Here is a 17,040-nt window from a genome sequence, read left to right on the forward strand (position 1 = left end):
TATATGTTCGTGGAAAATTGTCAATTTCATATGACATGCTACAAACCTATTATAGTTATCACAACATGGTGCAATTGCAGATTCCTGTCAATTGAGATAACTAAATCGTGTTTCAACAATGTTGAAAATGTAAATGATTTGAGTTGACTCAATCGTGTTTAAAAGTAAATAGACTTTTTGAAACCATTGCCCATTGTTTTAACTGCTGCTTGAAATGGTGAATGATTTGAGTTCCCTAATTGTGTTCGAAATGTTACCTTTTGAAAACATTGTCCATAGTTTTAACGGCTGCGTGAAAAGGTGAATCCACTTAAACGTATTTGAAAGAAATGTAAATAGTCGGCTTTTTGTAAACCATTATACATAGTTTTAACTGTTGCCTGAAAATGTGAATGATTTGAGTTCACTAAATAGTGTTTAAAATGTAAAGTCTTTTTTTTTTTAAACCATTGCCCATTGTTTAAACTGTTGCTTGAAAATATTATTTTTTTCAGTTCACTCAATCGTGTTTAAAATGTAAATAGTTTATTTTAAACCATTGCCCATTGTATTAACTGCTGGTTAAAAATGTGAATGATTTGAGTTCACTAAATCATGTTTGAAATATAAATAGTCTTTTTGAAACCATTGCCCATTGTTTTTACACCTGCTTGAGAATGTGAATGATTTGAGTTCACACAATCGTGTTTTAAATGTAAATAGTCTTTTTGAAACCATTGCCCATTGTCTTAACTGCTGCTTAAAAATGTGAATGATTTGAGTTCACTTAATCTTGTTTGAAGTGTAAATAGTATTTTTTGAAACCATTGCCCATTGTGTAAACTGTTGCTTGAAAATGTTATTTTTTTCAGTTCACTCAATCGTGTTTAAAATATTAATAGTTTATTTTAAACCATTGCCCATTGTATTAACTGCTGGTTGAAAATGTGAATGATTTGAGTTCACTAAATCATGTTTGAAATGTAAATAGTCTTTTTGAAACCATTGCCCATTGTCTTAACTGCTGCTTAAAAATGTGAATGATTTGAGTTCACTTAATCTTGTTTGAAGTGTAAATAGTATTTTTTGAAACCATTGCCCATTGTTTAAACTGTTGCTTGAAAATGTTATTTTTTTCAGTTCACTCAATCGTGTTTAAAATATTAATAGTTTATTTTAAACCATTGCCCATTGTATTAACTGCTGGTTGAAAATGTGAATGATTTGAGTTCACTAAATCATGTTTGAAATGTAAATAGTCTTTTTGAAACCATTGCCCATTGTCTTAACTGCTGCTTAAAAATGTGAATGATTTGAGTTCACTTAATCTTGTTTGAAGTGTAAATAGTATTTTTTGAAACCATTGTCCATTCTTAAAGCTGTTGCTTAAAAATGTTATTTTTTTTTCTCAGTTCACTCAATCGTGTTTTAAATGTTATTAGTCTTTTTTGCAAACATGCCCCATTGTTTCAACTGCTGGTTGAAAATGTAAATTATTTGAGTTCACTAAATCGTGTTTGAAATGTAAGTAGTCTTTTTGAAACCATTGCCCATTCCTTTAACTGATGGTTCAAATGTGAATGATTTAATTTCACTAAATCGTGTTTGAAATGTAAATAGTATTTTTGAAACCATTTCCCATTGTTTTAACACCTGCTTGAAAATGTGTATGATTTCAGTTCACTTCATTGTGTTTGAAATGTAAAGTCTTTTTGAAACCATTGTCCATTGTTTTAACTCCTGCTTGAAATGATGAATGATTTGAGTTCCCTAATCGTGTTCGAAATGTTAATCTTCCTTTTGAAAACATTGTCCTTTGTTTTAACGGCTGCGTGAAAAAGTTAATCCACTTAAACGTATTTGAAAGAAATGTAAATAGTCGGCTTTTTGTAAACCATTGTACATAGTTTTAACTGTTGCTCGAAAATGTGAATGATTTGAGTTCACTAAATAGTGTTAAAATGTAAATAGTCTTTTTTTTTTAAACCATTGCCCATTGTTTAAACTGTTGCTTGAAAATGTTATTTTTTCAGTTCAGTTTTTTGAAATGTGAATAGTCTTTTTGAAACCATTTCCCATCGTTTTTACACCTGCTTGAGAATCTGAATGATTTGAGTTCACACAATCGTGTTTAAAATGTAAATAGTGGTGTTTTTTTTAAACCATTGCCCATTGTATTAACTGCTGCTTGAAAATGTGTATGATTTCAGTTCACTTAATTGTGTTTGAAATGTAAATAGTCTTTTTGAAACCATTGTCCATTGTTTTAACAACTGCTTGAAAATGTGAATGATTTCAGTTCACTAAATTGTGTTTGAAATGTTAGTAGTGATTTTGAAATCGTTGCCCATTGTCTTAACACCTGCTTGATAATTTTATTTTTTGTCAGTTCACTCAATCGTGTTTTGAATGTAAATAGTCTTTTTGAAACCATTGCCCCTTGTGTTAACTGCTGCTTGCAAATGTGAATGATTTCAGTTACCTACTAGTGTTTGAAATGTAAATAGTTTTTTTTTAAACCATTGCCCATTGTATTGACTGCTGGTTGAAAATGTGAATGATTTGAGTTCACTAAATCATGTTTGAAATGTAAATAGTCTTTTTGAAACCATTGACCATTGTTTTTACACCTGCTTGAAAATGTGAATGATTTGAGTTCACACAATCGTGTTTTAAATGTAAAGTCTTTTTGAAATCATTGCCCATTGTCTTAACTGCTGCTTAAAAATGTGAATGATTTTAGTTCACTAAACCTTGTTTGAAGTGTAATTAGTATTTTTTGAAACCATTGTCCATTCTTTAAGCTGTTGCTTAGAAATGTTATTTTTTTTCAGTTCACTCAATCGTGTTTTAAATGTAAATAGTCTTTTTTGGAAACATACCCCATTGGTTCAACTGCTGGTTGAAAATGTAAATTATTTGAGTTCACTAAATCGTGTTTGAAATGTAAGTAGTCTTTTTTAAACCATTGCCAATTCTTTTAACTGCTGGTTGAAATGTGAATGATTCAATTTCACTAAATCGTGTTTGAAATGTAAATAATATTTTTGAAACCATTTCCCATTGTTTTAACACCTGCTTGAAAATGTGTATGATTTCAGTTCACTTAATTGTGTTTGAAATGTAAATAGTCTTTTTGAAACCATTGTCCATTGTTTTAACAACTGCTTGAAAATGTGAATGATTTCAGTTCACTAAATTGTGTTTGAAATGTAAGTAGTGATTTTGAAACCGTTGCCCATTGTCTTAACACCTGCTTGATAATTTGATTTTTTGCCAGTTCACTCAATCGTGTTTTGAATGTAAATAGTCTTTTTGAAACCATTGCCCCTTGTTTTAACTGCTGCTTGCAAATGTGAATGATTTCAGTTACCTACTAGTGTTTGAAATGTGAATAGTCTTTTTGAAACCACTGCCTATTGTTTTAACACCTGCTTAAAACTGAATGATTTGAGTTCATAAAATTGTGTTTGAAAAGTAGATAGTCTTTCTTGAAACCATTGCCCATTCGTTTAACTGTTGCTTGAAAATGTGAAAGATTATATTTCACTTCATCGTATTTGAAATGTAAATGGTTTTGTTGAACCATTGCCTATTTTTTACGGCTACATGAAAATATGAAAGTTCCCAGTGCCATTATCGTCTTTCAAATGTAAATAGTCATTTTGTAACCATTGCCCCTTGTTTTAACTGCTGCTTGAAAATGTAAATGTAATGAATTTTAAATGTAAATAGTTTTTTTTAAACCATTGCTCTTTGTTTGAACGACTGCTTGAAACTGTAAATGTAATGAATTCACTAATAGTGTTGAAGATGTAAAAAGTCTTTTTGAAACCATTGCTCATTGTTTAATGTTAATGATATGAGTTCACTAAATACTCTTTGAAATGTAAATAACCTTTCTGAAACCATGAACCATTGTTTTAACTGCTGCTTGAACATGTGAATGATTTGAGTTCACAAAATCGTGTTTGAAATGTAAATAGTTTTTTTTTAAAACATTGTCCATTGTTCTTAACTACTGCTTAGAAATGTGAATGATTTGAGTTCACTTATACTCTTTTTGAAACCAGTGTCTTTTAATTTTACACCTGCTTCAAAATGTGAATAACTTGAGTTTACTAAATCTTGTTTGATGTATAAATAGTCTTTGTTGAAACCAATCTCCATTGTTTTAACTGCTATTTAAAAATGTGAATGTTTCCAGTTCCCTTAATATCTTTGAAATGTAAATAGTCTTTTTATTGTAATCATTGCCCATTGTTTTAACTGCTGCTTAGAAATGTGAACAACTTGAGTTCACTTAATCTTGTTTGAACTGTAAATAGTATTGGTTCAAATCATTGCCCATTGTTTTAACTGCTGCTTTAAATGTGAATAAAATGTAATGTTTTGAGTTCCTTATTTGTCTTAGAAATGTAAATAGTCCCTTTGAAACCATTTCCCATTGTTTTATCCACTGCTTAATATGTAATTAACTTCAGTTCACTAAATCTTCTTTAAAGTGTAAATAGTCTTTGTTGAAATATTATTAACTGCCAACTCTAAATAAGACTTTTAACTTTGGAATTTCCAAAACGGCCACCTGCCCATGTTAACTGCAAAATTGTCAATTTTTCAATTTCCAAAAATGCTTTTCATGTTATGAAAATTTAAATACTGTATACCTATGCATACATATCGACTCCTGTTAAAAAATTTCAAAATGGCTGCCGCTTAGTGGCAATAGGGGAAGGGTGACATCCGCTATTGCTTGCAATGGCAATTCTAGTTTTTCTTCCACTTTTTTTGTCCAGCTTATATCTTGGAATTGGATGAACCAAATGTTATGAAACTATACCATAATGTTAACCAGCATGTGCAGATTTGCAATCGGGGTATGGCATTTTCAAGATGGCCACCGTTACCATGGAAACAGAACAAATGTGAAAAATAAAATTTTTGTTTTTGGTGAATAATTTGAGTATGCATGAACATGGAATCATCTAATTTTTATATATTGTTGGTGTCCACTATATACAAGTTTTAGGGGATTTCGAGAATCTTTGGAACTACTATATTGCCATGGAAACTAAATACATTTAGCATTAAACCCTATGGGAAAACCTTAAAGTAGCATATACTCCGTTAACAAGGAAGGTCAAACTCAATGAAACTACATCGATATGTAACATGGCATGTTTCAAAGTGGCACCTGTCTTTGGAATTTCGGAATTGGTAACCGTTACCATGGAAACAGCAAAAATTTCAAAAGTTTCAAATTGCTCCAAACTTTATGAAATTTTACAACAATGTTGATAAACATTTGTAGATACGCTCTTTGACTTTGGAATTTTCAAAATGGCTGCCGCTCACCTGGCAATAGGGGAAGGGTGCCATCCGTTATTGCTAGCAATTACAAATCTAGTTATTTTTATTCTTCCACACATTTTGTCCACGCTATTTCTCGGAATTGAATGGACCAATGTTGATGGAATTATACCACAATGTGAAACACCATGTGAAGTTGTGCAGCAGACTTTGGCATGTGCAAGATGGCCGCCGTTACCATGGAAACAGAACAAATGTAAAAAATATTTTTTTGGTTTTTGGTGAATAATTTGAATATTCCTGAACTGAAAATCATCAAATTTTTATATATTGTAGGTGTCCACCATATACAGGTTTGGGATGATTTTGGGAATCTTTGGAACTGCTATATTGCCATGGAAACTAAATATGTTTAGCATTAAACCCTATGGGGAAAATCTTAAAGTAGTATTTAAACTCTTAATATGGTATATCCAACCATTAAAACTTTAATGGTATGTTCCTTATCATGTGCCAATGTGGTAGGTGTCTTTGGAATTTTGGAAATGGTCACCGTTACCATGGAAACAGCAGAAATGTCCAAAAAATTCAAATTGGTCCAAACTTTCTATAAATTGGCAGACATGTTAAGTGGCACATCAAGAGTTGGTATTCGACTTTGGAATTTCCAAAATGGCCGCCGTTTCCATGGAAACAACACAAAAATCAAAAATTTCAAAATGCTCCAAAATTGATGAAATTTTACAACAACGTTGATAGACATCTGTAAATGCGCTCTTCAATTTTGGAAATTTCAAAATGGCTGCCTTTATCCTGGCAATGGGGGGACGAGGGTGCCATCCGTTATTGCTAGCAATTACAAATCTAGTTAAGTCACCAAAACGGAGTTTTGGGGACTTATTGTTTTTGTATCGTTTCTTATTATTATGGCACCCTCAACGGAGTTGGGGTGACGTATTGTTATTCTACGTTTCTTTTTTTTCTTATTATTATTATTTTTCTTCTTGCAACAAATTTTGTCCAGGTGATTTCTCGAAATCCAATGGACCAATGTTGATGGAACTCTTCTATAGTAAGGACCCCCATGTGCAGAGTTGCAGGAAGCATGGAATGGTTCAAGATGGCTACCGTTTCCATGGAAACAGAACAAATGTGAAAAAATCCAGTTTTTTGTTTTGGTGAACTGTTTGGATATGCTTTTTCTCAGAATCATTATATTTTAATACAATGTAGGTGCCCACCATATACAGGTGTTGGATGATTTTGGTGATCATTGGAACTACTATGTTGCCATGGAAACTACACCAAAAATTTCGAAATTCTCAAAATGCTCCAAACTTCAGGAAACTTCACTGTAACGATGAGCAACATTGGAAGATGTGGAATTTGGCGTTGGAATTTCCAAAATATCTGTTGTTACCTTGGAAACAATGCAAAAAGGTCAAAACTTTGAATTTTCACAGAACATTCCAGAACATCAATGTTAAATTTATTCTAGAGACATCAAATGGTATATGTTTATGGAGGGCAAAGAATTGCAGCGCGGGTTTGACTTTGGAATATTAAAAATGGCCGCCGTTACCATGGAAACAGCAAAAATATGAAAAACTTCAAAATGCTTTAAATTTAAGGAAACTTATAACAAATGTTGCCTAGCTTATGTAGACTTGACTTTTGAGTTTGGAATTTTCAAAATGGCCGCCGTTACCATGGAAACAGCAAAATTATCCAAAATTTCAAAATGCTTCAAACTTAATGAAACTTTGCAAAAAATGTTACTAGACATCTGTAGATGCACTATTTGACTTTGGAATTTTCAAACTGGCTGCCGCTCACCTGGCATTGGGGGAAGGGTGCCATCCGTTATTGCTAGCAATTACAATTCTAGTTATTATTCTTATTCTTCTCTTTCTGACCCCTTAAACTGTCCTACCATTTTTTGGGAAGCAGTAGAGGATGGAAACTTTATATTTTTTCTGGGTATGGGTCTGCATCATGGGGGTTGCAGAACCCAATGTTCGTGATACCAGGGTGTCATCTTGGCATAATTAGGGGGGCTCAAAGATGGGTGGGGTCAATTTTATTTTACATTTCTTAAATTTCCTACTGTATGTAGAGTAGATGGAATAATGATTACTTCTATGAATATTAAGAGACACATGTCTGCTTCAACATGGAACTTTTTTTATTTCAGTAGGGGGTCTCCTGGCATAATTTTAGGGGGGTGAATTTTCATGGAACATTCCAGAACATCAAAGTTAAATTTATTCTAGACACATTTAATGGTATATGATGGTATATAATTATGGAGAGAACAATTTGCAGCAGCACTTTGTCTTTGGAATATTCAAAATGGCCGCCGTTACCATGGAAACAGCAAAAATATGAAAAATCTTCAAAATGCTTCAAATTTAATGAAACTTATAACTAATGTTGACTAACTTGTGTAGAATTGACTTTTGAGTTTGGAATTTTCAAAATGGCCGCCGTTACCATGGAAACAGCAAAAACATGAAAAAATTCAAAATGCTTCCAATTTGATGAAACTTTTAACAAATGTTGCCTTATTTGTGTAGACTTTAATTTTGAGATTGAAATTTTCAAAATGGCCGCCGTTGCCATGGAAACAGCAAAAATGTCAAAAAAAGTAAAATTCTTCATATTGAAATAAACTTTACACACACATTATTTGGCATCAATGATACCGCAGAACAATGATGTGGGGTCCGTTTTGGTGACTTTTGTGTGAGCATCCTAACACAGGATTACTAGTTATGTCACCCGATCGACAATGTCGGGTGACATATTGCTTTTCCTCTGTTTCTTTGTTATTATTATTATTCTTCCAACTATTTTGTCCGCCACTTTTCTCGGAGCCAATGGAACCAATCTTAATGATAGTTAAGTATAATAGGGAACACAAAATTCCGGGTTGCAGTAGGGTCTAAGACCATAAAAAATGGCTGCCGTTTCCATGGAAACGGAACAATTGTGAAAAATTCCACTTTTTGGTTTTTGTGAATAATTTGGAGATGCTTGAACTCAGAATCATTATATTTTGATACAATGAAGGTGCCACCCATATACTGGTTTTGGATGATTTTGGCAATCATTGGAACTACTATGTTGCCATGGAAACTACACCAAAAATTTCAAAATTATGAAAATGGTCTAAATTTTTTGAAACTTTAGCATAACGATGAGCAACTTTGGTAGATGTGGAATTTGGCGTTGGAATTTCCAAAATGTCTGCCGTTTCCATGGAAACAATGCAAAAAGGTCAAAATGCTCCAAAAACTTCCGGCTTTGGTGAATAACTTTGGTATGCTTGAACTTAGAATCATGAAATTTTAATGCAATATAGTTGTCCACTATATCCAGGTTTTGAATGATTTTGACAATCATTGGAACTACTATGTTACCATGGATACAGGATCAAAAATTTCAAAATGCTCCAAAATTAATGAAACTTAATATGATTGTTGACTGTCAAGACTGCATCAGACTTTTGAAGTTGGAATTTCCAAAATGGCCGCCGTTGCCATGGAAACTGCAAAAATGTCAAATATTTTCGAAATGCTCCAAACTTAATCAAACTTAATATTATCGTTAAGTGGCATGTATAGATGAGATTTTTTACTTTGGAATTTTCAAAATGGCTGCCGTTGCCATGGAAACAGCAGAAGTATGAAACTTTTTACAATGGTCTAAATGTACTGAAAATTTATAGAAAGATATATCGCAATTCATAGATCTGCATTCACTGTTAAATTGTTTTGAAATGGCTGCTGCTTAGTGGCAATGGGGGAAGGGTGACATCCGCTATTGCTTGCAATGGCAATTCTAGTTATTATTATTTTTCTTGCAACAAATTTTGTCCAGGTGATTTCTCGAAATCCAATGGACCAATGTTGATGGAACTCTACTATAGTAAGGACCCCCAGGTGCAGAGTTGCAGGAAGCATGGAATGGTTCAAGATGGCTACCGTTTCCATGGAAACAGATCAAATGTGAAAAAATCCAGTTTTTTGTTTTGGTGAACTTTTTACATATGCTTTATCTCAGAATCATTATATTTTAATACAATGTAGGTGCCCACTATATACAGGTGTTGGATGATTTTGGTGATCATTGGAACTACTATGTTGCCATGGAAACTACACCAAAAATTTCGAAATTCTCAAAATGCTCCAAACTTCAGAAAACTTCACATTAACGATGAGCAACATTGGAAGATGTGGAATTTGGCGTTGGAATTTCCAAAATATCTGTTGTTACCTTGGAAACAATGCAAAAAGGTCAAAACTTGGAATTTTCACAGAACATTCCAGAACATCAATGTTAAATTTATTATAGAGACATTAAATGGTATATTATTATGGAGGGCAAAAAATGCAGCACGGGTTTGACTTTGGAATATTCAAAATGGCCGCCGTTACCATGGAAACAGCAAAAATATGAAAAACTTCAAAATGCTTCAAATTTAAGAAAACTTATAACAAATGTTGCCTAGCGTGTGTAGACTTGACTTTTCAGTTTGGAATTTTCTAAATGGCCGCCGCTCACCTGGCAATAGGGGAAGGGTGCCATCCGTTATTGCTAGCAATTACAAATCTAGTTATTATATTTATTCTTCCACACTTTTTTGTCCATACTATTTCTCCGAATTGGCTGGAACAATATTGATGGAACTATACCATAATGTTGACCACCACATTCTATAGTGCAGTGGGGTTTGGCACCATCAAGATGGCTGCCGTTGCCATGGAAACGAAACAAATGTGAAAAAATCCAGTTTTTTGTTTTAGTGGACTGTTTGGATATGCTTTAACTCTGAATCATCATATTTTAATACAATGTAGGTGCCCACTATATACAGGTGTTGGATGATTTTGGCACTCATTGGACCTACTATGTTGCCATGGAAACTACGCCAAAAATTTCAAAAATATCAAAATGCTCCAAACTTCATGAAACTTCACAGTAACGATGAGCAACATTGGAAGATGTGGAATTTGGCGTTGGAATTTCCAAAATATCTGTAGTTACCATGGAAACAATGCAAAAGGTCAAAACTTTGAATTTTCACAGAACATTCCAGAACATCAATGTTAAATTTACTCTAGAGACATTAAATGGTATATATGATTATGGGGTGAAAAAATTGCAGCGGGGGTTTGACTTTGGAATATTCAAAATGGCCGCCGTTACCATGGGAACAGCAAAATTATGAAAAACGTCAAAATGCTTTAAATATAATGAAACTTTTAACAAATTTTGCCTAGCTTATGTAGACTTAACTTTTGAGTTTCGAATTTTCAAAATGGCCGCCGTTGCCATGGAAACAGCAAACTTTTTCTAAATGGCTGCCGCTGGCCTGGCAATGGGGAAAGGGTGCCATCCGCTATTGCTTGCAATGGCAAATCTAGTTATGGCACCCTCAACGGAGTTGGGTGACATATTGTTATTCTACGTTTCTTTTTATGGCACCCTCAACGGAGTTGGGGTGACATATTGTTATTGTTCGTTTCTTTTTTTTCTTATTATTTTTATTATTTTTATTCTTCCACACTTTTTGTCCAAGACAGTTCTCGGAATTGGATGGACCAATCTTGTTGGAACTATGCTATAATGTTGTCCACCATGTGAAGTTGTGCACCTGACTTTGGAATGTGCAAGATGGCCGCGGTTACCATGGAAACTCAAAAAATGTAAAAAAAAATAAAAATTCCAACTCTTTCGTTATAAGAGCCAACCTTATGAAACTTTTTGCAAATGTTGGTGGTGGGGCCCCGAGGTACCAACAATACTTAGAAATTCCGAAATGGCTGCCATTGCCATGGAAACAAGCGAAATGTTTAACATAGAACATTCCAGAACATCTGTGTTAAATTTATTCCAGAGACATTTTATGTTAAATGATGGTATATAATTATGGTCAGAACAAATTGCAGGAGCAGGTTGACTTTGGAATTTTCAAAATGGCCGCCGTTACCATGGAAACAGCAAAAATACGAAAAACTTCAAAATGCTTCAAATTTATTGAAACTTATAACAAATGTTGCTTAGCTAATGTAGACTTTACTTTTGAGTTTAGAATTTTCAAAATGGCCGCCGTTACCATGGCTACCGCTCACCTGGCAATAGGGAAAGGGTGCCATCCGCTATTGCTTGCAATCGCAAATCTAGTTTTTATTATTTTTCTTCCACTATTTTTGTCCGGAGCGGTTCTCAGAATTGAATGGACCAAAGTTGATGGAACTATGGTATAATGTTGAACACCATGCAAAGTTGTCCCTCTGACTTTGGAATGGTCAAGATGGCCACCGTTACCATGGAAACAGCAAAAATGCGAAAAACATCAAAGTGTTCTAAAGTGGAAAAAACTTCACAAGAATGGTAACTGGCATGTGCTGATCAACAGTTTGACTTCGGAATTTTCAAAATGGCCGCCGTTACCATGGAAACTGCAAAATTTTCAAAAATTTCAAAAAGCTCCAAAATTTATGAAACTTGAAAAAAATATTAATTTGCAAGTGTAGATGCACTCTTTGACTGAGGAATTTTCAAAATGGCTGCCGTTACCCTGGCAATGGGGGAAGGGTGCCATCCGTTATTGCTAGCAATTACAAATCTAGTTATGTCACCCTGACGGAGGTCGGGTGACATATTGTTATTGTACGATTCTTTTTTTCTTATTATTCTTATTCCGCACTTTTTGTCCAGCTTAGTTCTCGGAACTGAATGGACCAATGTTGATGGAACTATAACATAATGTTAATCACCATGTGTAGTTTTGCATCTTACTTTGGAATTAAAAAAATGGCTGCGATTGCCATGGAAACAGCAAAAATGTGAAAAATAGAAATGTGTTCCAATGTATATGAAACTTCTATGATATTAAGAGACCCATGCACACTTCAACATGGTACAATTTTTTTTCAACTGGGGGGTCTCTAGACATAATTTGAGGGGGTCAATTTTTCATGGAACATTCCAGAACATAAGTGTTAAAATAGTTCTACAGACATTAAATGTTATATAATTGTATATTATTATGGGAAGAACAATATGCAGCAGTAGTTTGACTTTGGAATTTTTTAAATGGCGGCCGTTACCATGGAAACAGCAAAAATACAAAAAATATCAAAATGTTCCAAATTCATTGGAATTTAAAACAGAAATATCTGTTGTCATGCAAAAATCTGCATTCACTGATGGACAATTTCGAAATGGCTGCTGTTTAGTGTCAATTTGCAGACCAGGGTGACATCCGCTATTGCTTGCAATGGCAATTCTAGTTATGGCACCCTCAACGGAGTTGGGGTGACATATTGTTATTGTTCGTTTCTTTTTGTCTTATTTTTATTATATTTATTCTTCCACACTTTTTTGTCCATACTATTTCTCAGAATTGGCTTAAACAATATTGATGGAACTATACCATAATGTTGACCACCACATTAAATAGTGCAGTGAGGTATGGCATCATCAAGATGGCTGCCGTTGCCATGGAAACGAAACAAATGTGAAAAATTTCTGTTTTTTGTTTTGGTGAACTGTTTGAATATGCTTACACTCAGAATCATCATATGTTAATACAATGTAGGTGCCCACTATATACAGGTGTTGGATGATTTTGGCACACATTGGACCTACTATGTTGCCATGGAAACTACACCAAAAATTTCAAAAATATCAAAATGCTCAAAACTTAATGAAACTCCACAGTAACGATGAGCAACATTGGAAGATGTGGAATTTGGCGTTTGAATTTCCAAAATATCTGTTGTTACCATGAAAACAATGCAAAAAGGTCAAAACTTTGAATTTTCACAGAACATTCCAGAACATCAATGTTAAATTTATTCTAGAGACATTAAATGGTATATGATGGTATATATGATTATGGAGGGAAAAAATTGCAGCGGGGGTTTGACTTTGGAATATTCAAAATGGCCGACGTTACCATGGGAACAGCAAAAATTTCAAAAATTTCAAAGTTCTCCAAACTTAATGAAACTTTACAAAATTGACAGTTGGCATGAGTAGATGCACTCTATGATTTTGGAATTTTCAAAATGGCTGCCGCTCACCTGGCAATGGGGGAAGGGTGCCATCCGCTATTGCTTGCAATGGCAAATCTAGTTATGGCACCCTCAACGGAGTTGGGGTGACATATTGTTATTGTTCGTTTCTTTTTTTCTTATTATTATTATGTCACCCCTTTGAAAAAGGGGGGATATATTGTTATTCTACGAATTTTTTCTTCCACACTTTTTGTCCAGCCGATTTCTCGGAGATGCCTTGACATATATTTATAAAACTGCACCATAATGACAATCCCCATGTGCAAAGTTGCAGTAAGCATGGAATGGTTCAAGATGGCCGCCGTTTCCATGGAAACGGCAAAAATGTAAAAAACCGAAAAATGGTCCAAATTTAATGAAACTTTCAGAACTAATAACTCATCGTTAGAAGGCGTGACATCCATCTTAAGAACTTTTAAAATGGCTACCGTTGTCATGGAAACGGTCCAAACGTGAAAAAAACGAAAATAAATCCTTAATTAATTCATAGAAAATAAACCGCTACAGATACGGCAAAAAAAACCGTAAGTAGAAAACAGCAGTATAAACTGTAGAATTCATTGCCGTTGGAATTTTTAAGATAGCTGCTGTTACCATGGAGATAACGCTAAAAGTGCACATTGGACCCATACGGTAAAAAACGTCAAAGTAACATTTTCGTACAAATTTTAAGCTCATTCCCGTTTAAATGCTATTGTATTGTCATCTGTCTTCGAAATTTTCAAAATGGCCGCCGTTGCCATGGAAACAGCCTTAAAAAAAAAAAAAAAAAAAAAAAAAAAAAAAAGGAAAATTTGAGACAAAATTCTGTGATGAAGACTATGTGCAAAACATCTTCTAGAATATGCTAGAAGAAAACGAATATATAATTTAACGTTCTTCTTTCTATTCTATACAAAAATCGTGCTCTGAAGAGAAAATCGCCACTGAGAGAGAGAGAGAGAAACATGAAGAGTACACATAATTGACATTTCTGCACTTGCATTAAAGTACACATCCGTTAATCGAACACCTGCAAAAATATACACATTAGCTGAAATCAATCGATAAGCGTGTAATTAAATTGTACAAGATATCGTGTGATACGCGTGATATTGAAGAATAAAATGAACAGTTAGTATGCCGCTCCGTCAATATATACACATGTTGTCTGTCCAAGGTCCCCTCTAAAAAGAATAGTAATGTACTAACTCCACGATAATATACTTCAGTATCACGTGACAGCACCTTTCTTCCTCAAGCGTGTGTCTAATTTAAGATTTTAAAGAGTTCCCCAACTATAAATAGACATCACTCTTAGTCTCCGAGAAGAGAAAAGGGGGGGGGGGGGTCAAAGGCATGTATACTAGACGTGCCATGTGACTTTGATACACTCAAACTGGTTGCTGCTACTGTGACAATGTCAAGAACGGGGTGACATCCTCCGCTATTGCTTGCAATGGCAAATCTAGTGTTAGAATAACTCATTCGCAATTCATTTTTTCTGATGAGAAAACAGGAAATAGAGTATTTTTCTCAATTTTACGTGTAAAATTGTTCACAGATATTTGTCACTGAACAGCACAAAACGTATAGACAAGGAATAAACCAATGCAAAATGTGTCACTTTATGCTATACAAAGTATTGATCAATCAATCAAATCATGATTCAAGTGATCAAATCATGATAAGTGATCAATCAATCAAGTTTTGATATCAAACAAGTAATGAATCAAGTGCAATTATCGAAAAAAAAACGTCCCCTTACCATTTTACAAACTGCCTATCAGTCGATTAATCAATCAATCAAACGATTAATCAATCAATGATTGATCAATCATGATCACAAACCATCAACCAACCAATCCACATATCTTTTACGTTGAGTTTATGAAAGAAAATACCTTTAATTTTCTGTTGAACAATCGACTTTCGCGTATTATTATGTCACCCCTTTGAAAAAGGGGGGATATATTGTTATTCTACGAATTTTTTCTTCCACACTTTTTGTCCAGCCGATTTCTCGGAGATGCCTTGACATATATTTATAAAACTGCACCATAATGACAATCCCCATGTGCAAAGTTGCAGTAAGCATGGAATGGTTCAAGATGGCCGCCGTTTCCATGGAAACGGCAAAAATGTAAAAAACCGAAAAATGGTCCAAATTTAATGAAACTTTCAGAACTAATAACTCATCGTTAGAAGGCGTGACATCCATCTTAAGAACTTTTAAAATGGCTACCGTTGTCATGGAAACGGTCCAAACGTGAAAAAAACGAAAATAAATCCTTAATTAATTCATAGAAAATAAACCGCTACAGATACGGCAAAAAAAACCGTAAGTAGAAAACAGCAGTATAAACTGTAGAATTCATTGCCGTTGGAATTTTTAAGATAGCTGCTGTTACCATGGAGATAACGCTAAAAGTGCACATTGGACCCATACGGTAAAAAACGTCAAAGTAACATTTTCGTACAAATTTTAAGCTCATTCCCGTTTAAATGCTATTGTATTGTCATCTGTCTTCGAAATTTTCAAAATGGCCGCCGTTGCCATGGAAACAGCCTTAAAAAAAAAAAAAAAAAAAAAAAAAAAAAAAGGAAAATTTGAGACAAAATTCTGTGATGAAGACTATGTGCAAAACATCTTCTAGAATATGCTAGAAGAAAACGAATATATAATTTAACGTTCTTCTTTCTATTCTATACAAAAATCGTGCTCTGAAGAGAAAATCGCCACTGAGAGAGAGAGAGAGAAACATGAAGAGTACACATAATTGACATTTCTGCACTTGCATTAAAGTACACATCCGTTAATCGAACACCTGCAAAAATATACACATTAGCTGAAATCAATCGATAAGCGTGTAATTAAATTGTACAAGATATCGTGTGATACGCGTGATATTGAAGAATAAAATGAACAGTTAGTATGCCGCTCCGTCAATATATACACATGTTGTCTGTCCAAGGTCCCCTCTAAAAAGAATAGTAATGTACTAACTCCACGATAATATACTTCAGTATCACGTGACAGCACCTTTCTTCCTCAAGCGTGTGTCTAATTTAAGATTTTAAAGAGTTCCCCAACTATAAATAGACATCACTCTTAGTCTCCGAGAAGAGAAAAGGGGGGGGGGGGGGGGTCAAAGGCATGTATACTAGACGTGCCATGTGACTTTGATACACTCAAACTGGTTGCTGCTACTGTGACAATGTCAAGAACGGGGTGACATCCTCCGCTATTGCTTGCAATGGCAAATCTAGTGTTAGAATAACTCATTCGCAATTCATTTTTTCTGATGAGAAAACAGGAAATAGAGTATTTTTCTCAATTTTACGTGTAAAATTGTTCACAGATATTTGTCACTGAACAGCACAAAACGTATAGACAAGGAATAAACCAATGCAAAATGTGTCACTTTATGCTATACAAAGTATTGATCAATCAATCAAATCATGATTCAAGTGATCAAATCATGATAAGTGATCAATCAATCAAGTTTTGATATCAAACAAGTAATGAATCAAGTGCAATTATCGAAAAAAAACGTCCCCTTACCATTTTACAAACTGCCTATCAGTCGATTAATCAATCAATCAAACGATTAATCAATCAATGATTGATCAATCATGATCACAAACCATCAACCAACCAATCCACATATCTTTTACGTTG

The sequence above is a fragment of the Mytilus edulis genome, unplaced genomic scaffold, assembly GCF_963676685.1.
Source record: "Mytilus edulis unplaced genomic scaffold, xbMytEdul2.2 SCAFFOLD_90, whole genome shotgun sequence".
In the NCBI taxonomy this organism is placed as follows: Eukaryota; Metazoa; Mollusca; class Bivalvia; order Mytilida; family Mytilidae; genus Mytilus; species Mytilus edulis.